Here is a 6,991-nt window from a genome sequence, read left to right as displayed (position 1 = left end):
CCCTTTTTCTCCTTCAATTAAATATATACATATGTGGAAAAACAAAACAAAAAACCCACCTCAAGTGAATCCATATAAATCCCATTCTTCAAGCATCTAGCCTAAAACTATCTGTAATGCAATCCTTCCTTCACCCCTGGTTCCCCACCAAGGTCACAGCAAGATATGACTATTTAAAAATGTACTTTTAATCCATTATTAATAAAGCCACATGTCCCTAGTGATACAAAATAACATATATTTGTCTCATGTCTCTCCATACAGGTGTAACTGACAGTAGGAGTGAATCTTCCCCCAAGCTTGAACAGTTGGGAGAGCACATGAACCAGAAGACAGCTTGCGTGGCCTCTCTTCTTATGTCTGGCACCTAACAATAAAGTATGCTTTTATTGACAAAATGGAGGTGCAGAAGATGGAAGATCTGTAATTCATCCGAGGTGCACTCCTGCAGTCTACTGACTAAAAAGAGATTTCAATCCTTATTCACCCCTAAGAGAAGCCTTTTCCTCCTCCCTTCAGCAGTGGAGAGATGACCCTGAGGACAGACACTGTGAGTGCTCCCTCCCCCTACCAACATGATATCAACCATTTGAGTATCCAACAATCTGTGGTTTACAAGCATATCAAACACCTGCATTTTCCTTAACCCTGAAAGCACTTAAAAGTCAGATTTCTATGAAGTCACATGAAAGGAAGAATTTACTGTTAAGCTGTTCTAGTCAAAAGAACGGATTTTGACCAATCGTATCTTACAAAACTGCAGTTCCATGGACAGTAAAACAACCATTAATGAATTTGTGTGTCATCTTTCATCATTAAGACAAAGATCTTCTGAAGGGGATTAATGAACAAAAAAGTCATTCTGTCCATTTAATAAAGCTCTCTGCAACTGGAAGGTTTTCATAAGGAAGTAGTAAATGTATCTCAAACATATTTGCTCCCATTCTGATTTCACTTTGGTGTTCAGATCATCGCCTAAAACACACACGGCTATAAAACAGGACAGGCAAGCAGTTGTCCAGAATCATAAAGACATAGCCAACTGTCTTCCAAGTGTAATTATACAAGTTACATGACCTACATCCTCCAAGCATTATTTTTATTTATTTTTATCACTCCCAGAAAACTGAATAAAGACAGTCTGATCTGCAAACATTTCTACAGTTCAAGCTGAAGACTAGAGGTAAGTTACAGACATGCAGAACAGACACAACACTTCCCAGTATGTGACAGGTACTTACCTTTTCATACAAGAGCCTAAGCACTGTACTGAATTTTAGCAGACATTATATATTTGCCAAGGCATTTGGAATAGGCTACCAAGAAAACATAAGTGTCACCATGGAACTATTCTAGAATATGCATTGTCCTATGCTATTCAGCTCACATTAAATCTAGAAAGCTGGAAATTTCTGTATTTAAAAATCTTAACAGCAAACACAAGATTATATACTGGACTTAAGCTACCTTTGTTCAGCATACTAGGGAAGAATTCTGTGCAGGGAACATAAATACTGAGTTAAGAAAAGGAGTTGTGCAACAGAAATAATTATTGGATTTTAATAAATACCAGGAGCCTGACATCTAATATATCTTTCAGTTCTTACCCACATAGAGTAAGAGATTATGATCTAGAAAAGTTAATTTTTACATTTAAATTGGATTAATACAAGTTCAGAAGAAAAAAAAATTTTTTGAAAGGGGGCCACACTAATGTCTATATAGGTGAAATTTTACAGAATTTAGCATGATGGCATAGAACAGCTAGAATGACTTACTGTGCTTTAGAGTAAGTCAAAGAACATTACTGGAAAAACAGTCAAGCTTATTACTTTCTCATTTTATATATGACTGGCCACATCTAGGTAGATTAGGATGACTCTAAGAAGTAGAAGACATTAAATTGACAGGTAATGTTACACATTACAACCTGGTAAGCATAATAAACTTACAAGAGATTAAAACATACAAACATTCCCTGTATTCATTAATTGGTCTGCTCTAATAGGCATCTAGGAGAGAAAAACAAGCCTCCAAGGTACACACTCAGAAGGAACTGTCATCTTAATAGACAACTCCCAAAGTTACATAGTTACTTTGCCAAAATTAGCATCTCAGGATTCAAGACTACCTCTGAACCATTAGCAAGACTCTCTGAAAACAACGGGATGGAAGATACACCAGCAACCTTAAAGAAAGCAACACATTTGACTGGAGCACTTCAATTCTAGAGCACTTCCAAATGCAACAACACTAAAAGCAGTCTTAGACTTCATCAGACAGGTTCCCAACACTCTGAGACTAAACCAAACAAGTCTGGAAAGCAGCATTAAGAATAGTTTAGTTACCACACACCACCGCTCGCTGAAGAAGGGCAGCTGTAGTGACTGAACCCAGAGCCCCTCAGCTGCAGTAGCTGACATTGTTGGAAAGGCACTACAAGGCTGTTGAAGAACAGCAGCTGTGTACAGCTAGGCCAGAAGTGGTGAAGTGAAAACATGGCGATGACTTTGAAGACAGCAAGTGGACTCAACTGTTGGTCACCGTGACAAACATCATTCTCCCTATGCAAGGCCAGAGTAAGTCAGCAGTGTGAGAACAGCTGGAAAACTAAAGGAAAACACAACAACAAAGGAGTAACTTAAAATTATACAATTCCATTTTGTTCAAACTACCATATGGAACTGAAGGTCAAAAGTTCAGCAGTTATTTTGTGCAAGTTAACTATTTATTAAATCATTCAAATCCATGGGACTCCTCTTGAAATAAGTATCTACTCTCAGCAGTACTTGTAGGTGCAGACCTTAAACACCTTATCAGAACATTCAACAATAATGTTTACAAAAAAAACCCCAAACAAACCAATCAAGCAAACAAAAAAACCCAAACCAAGAGCTAATCAGCTCTTATGGGTTTATAAGCTTTATAGTCTAACTAAAGACTATAGAAACCTACTTGTAAGTGCTTACAGTAAGTATACTGTCAGTAACTCTTATTCTGCAAGCAGATCTCAAAAAAAAAAAAAATCATCATCAGAAAGTATTTCAACATCTCAATCACCTTGCAATTAACTGCAAAGATTAGAGTATGATTAGGCTGGTTAAGACCAGTAGTCACCACAGTTAATGACAGAATTTCTATATATTTCAGCATTTTGTGGAACCATTTCAGTTAAGTTTCCAAGCAAGCAAGTCAAACAAGACCTCGCATAGCATAGATTTATGGCAGTTTCACAACATATATTACAGGAAAGAAACATAAAAAAGCAACCTGGATTTGTAGATCCATTCTCCGCAATCTGATAGCCAAATCAATTTACCTCCTGAATTCCACGTGCCATCAGCAGATTCACATTTTAGACTACAACAGAAAGTTAACTGCAACCACCACAGGGTGAAAGCAACAACCTTTCATTAAATTATTTTACCATTGTTTGAAATGGATCAGTGGTGAGGCCCCTTTTGTCACTAGAGTCAGCTTTCAAAGATGAATATGAATTAGTTAACTGCACTGTTTCAAGGAACTCAACGCTTATCCAGGTCATAGAGATGGGGATGGAAGCAGCCTGCATATTTATACAAGGAAGGTCACATTCCCCATTCATGGCACGCTGACATCTAGGTAGCATCTGGATAGCAAGTGGGACACATCTTCACATAGAGAAAGCACTCATTAGGAAAACCCTTGGCAAGAAAGATCAGCATTCTCCTTCTGATCATAAAACCACCAAACTCTGAAGAGCAGTAAGAGAAGGAAAACAAGAAAATGACAAATCAAAAAATTCTCTCGTACCTCGTATGAGAAACAAGCTATCTAACCATACAACAGGAAATAACTTTCCAAAATAGTGATTCTTTCTCTTGGCTTAGCTTCAGTGAACAGCTCTTGAAAAATGGTTTTTAAACTACTTCGTTGAATCAGTTTTAGTCATCTGCAAAAACATATTCTCATGCCATACCATCAATAATTCAATCTTTCTAAAACTTGAGGAAAGAAAGGAAAGGAGGCAAGGAAAACCAAAATGAAAGCACAAGTTTACAGCAGCAGGCTTCATTCTAAAAAAAAAAACAAAACAAAAAACAAAAAACAACCCAACTAAACAAAAACCCCCCAGCTGTTTCTTTTCTTCAGAAAATAGAATCTTACTGAAAAATCTTTCATTTGTCAAACATTAAGCAAACTATGCATTACATTAAAAAACACTTTAAAACAGATATTGCATCACCTAGACGTTTACAGATCTAACATGTCAAAGAGTGCAGCTTGGCAACAGATAGCAAGGAAAGATACAGGGTAAGAAGTCAACGGAAGAATACTACTTAGATTGAGAAAATATACAAGAAGTAAGATAACTAGAAGTTTTTGTTACCTTCAGGACTCTACATTTTAATTGGTAATTTCATAAATATTTGCAACTACACTAAGTCATGATTTACTTGATCAAAGATTCATTGAAAAGTGTTTCTTATTAAAAGAAATCGTTAATTTCTAACATCTTCCACCAAAGCTGATCACTGAGACTACATTTCTTGCACTTTTTTTTCCCCGCAGTCTCACTTCCCAATATGAAAAAGTAAAGTTTTACAGAAGAAGATTTTACGGTACCTGGTTCTTAATTCAGTTAAACACAGCCTAGCATTACTCACAATGACAAATACACTGCAGCATCTTCATTTAGTGGCACCAAAGACACAAAGATTTGGCAAATTCAACTAGATCAGCTCCTCACGGGATATGAAGACCCACAATACTGATTTTTGACACATCAACACAACCAAGACAAAGAAAAATCTCTTAGGTGTCATAGAAGAGAACACAGTTGCAAGCTACAGTAAAGATGCTATGAACAAGAGACTTCACAAAGCTAATGAAGTACAGATGAATTTTACAGAATAAAATTCAGTTCTAGCAACAAAACTACAATGTACCGGAGTTAAGAACCATAACTATTTTTAAGTGATCCATTATTTAAACAGATGTGTTGTGGATGGCCTATTTTTATTCTATTTATTTTGTTCTTCAGATTAAGAATCGTCTTAAATATCCAAAGGCGTATTCTGAGGGAGGAGCTGCACACTTCAGTACATTTCACACTTCCAGTAAGAGAGCAGTAATTTCAGTATTTGGTGGCTATCATAACAAATTACTAATTAGCTAAAACTGGTAAACTATTTTAGTGACTTCTGCTTGGACTTTTCCATCTAGAATTAGTACAGTTGGCTCAGAAGCCATGACGTAGATACACATTCCAAAATGATCTTGTAACTCAGATGACTCCACTCAAGTTTTACATTGTTGTAAACTCATTATTATAAATTCTTTTCTCCTCACTGGTTAATCAACGCTTGTTCATGGAGATGGAAGAAGCAGCAGAAAGAATGTATTAATATATGATGCTTAATTCTAGCACTGAAATGTAGCACTTACTTCTATCTCAGTAAAGGCCGTATGATTATGCCATGCCAGTGCTTCTCCACTAGAAGCTTCCAAAGCAAAGTAGACAAAGACGACAGAGCTATGACATATGTTACTTTAGGGCAGTGCTCAGATATTAAACAGAAGCCATGGCTATCCATGTGTATATGGCTGAATAAAGACCATGTCTTTAAATACAATCTTTGAAAAACAAAATGTCTAGAAAGCAATATAAAGCATCATGTCCTAGCATCTTCAGCATTCACCCTTAAGTTACAGTTTAGGTATGTCTGTTCCATGGCAGATCACTTTAGATATGTTCAACAAACTACCTTCAAACCTTATTTTGGTTTTACGTCATAAGCAAGCAAAAAAAAAAAAAAGCCATGTTCATCGAAGCCAGAAGGGGGTGCTCTGAATAGCTGAGGTGGGGGTATTGAACTGAGCCTTTGCCTTGTGGTAGGAGAGGTCAGAAGCACACCGTCTTGTTCTAGTTTGGGAGCTCACTTAAGTTCACGACGCCATGCCTTTTTTTTTCTTCCCACAAAAAAGGAATCTGAAAAGCAGGAGCGCTCCTTGCAGCAAAAAGGAAATGCTTCGGTTTGTGCTATTGTCATCACAAGGGCAAATTAATTGTGACAGAAAACTAGCGACACAAACACCTGGCAAGTGTTAATTCCAGTTGTATGTCCCATGATTTGTGAGCTGTTTAAGATACTGACAAGGAGACACAGGGAATGCAAAGAAATCCAAACAGCCTATGCTACGGTTTTTACCTACACAATGACATAACTAGTTCAGGTCTTTTTAATGTGACTGTGTTGAGTTGATACCTTACACCGAACTACATCCTGAAATGAAAGAGACGGCCCCAGATCATTCTGCAAGTGTAACACAGTATTTCATCCCTGCCAGCACTTTGATGCATCAGCCTCCCCCCACCCAAAAAGAGAAAAAGATACGCACATTCCAACCAAGCCTCTCTCAGCGGGGCTCACCCGGTTCCCCCCCTCCTTCCCTCCCTTCCTCCCTTGCCCCAGGCCTTGCCAGGTTCCCAAATCCCCTTTGATTTTAGGTTTCATTTTGTTGTAAACAGCAAAACGAAAGGAGAAAGCTTCCAAAGCGAGGATCCTTACCCTTGAAATCCCGCCATGCGCGCAATAAGGAGGGTGAATTGTTTTTCCTCTTTTTTTTTGGATGGGAGATGAGGGGGGAGGGGGGTAAGAAACAAAAGCCTAAACGGAGGAAAGGCTAAGCGACGAAGACAGAGGGAGAAGGCGGAGACCCTGGTGGAGGAGCAGGGCGAGCGTCAGCCATGTTGTGTGTGTGTTGGTCCAGTATTTACAAACCTGCAGCTGCAGCAGCGCTTGGAGTCTGGGAGAGAGGGGAACGAAGGGAGGGAGAGCGAAAGGCGAGGAGGGAGGAGAGGCAAGCACAGAGAGAGGGAAGGGAGGGAGGGAGGAGGGGAAAGCGGCAGCGGCAGACAAAGGATCGCAGCGCAGCCTGAGCAGAGCGCGCACACGCCCGCACACACGCGGGGCGCCTCACACCGCGGCAGCGCTGCCCGCACCCTGCC

General features: G+C 39.0%; 1 protein-coding gene across 1 annotated transcript in view; it reads right to left on the bottom strand.

Moving 5' to 3' along the window:
* The window catches only part of SPIN1 (spindlin 1), a 64,006-nt gene extending 57,197 nt beyond the window's left edge, over positions 1–6,809 (bottom strand). The window contains exon 1 of the mRNA XM_035895032.1: positions 6,552–6,809. The gene's annotated coding sequence lies outside the window, so the exon portion shown is untranslated. The remainder of the gene's footprint in view (positions 1–6,551) is intronic.
* Positions 6,810–6,991: the final 182 nt, after the last annotated feature.

Source organism: Egretta garzetta, unplaced genomic scaffold (assembly GCF_000687185.1).
Source record: "Egretta garzetta isolate BGI_Z169 unplaced genomic scaffold, ASM68718v1 scaffold375, whole genome shotgun sequence".
NCBI lineage: Eukaryota > Metazoa > Chordata > Aves > Pelecaniformes > Ardeidae > Egretta > Egretta garzetta.
Note: the sequence above shows the minus strand (reverse complement) of the source record. Positions and strands in the feature narration are given on the sequence as shown.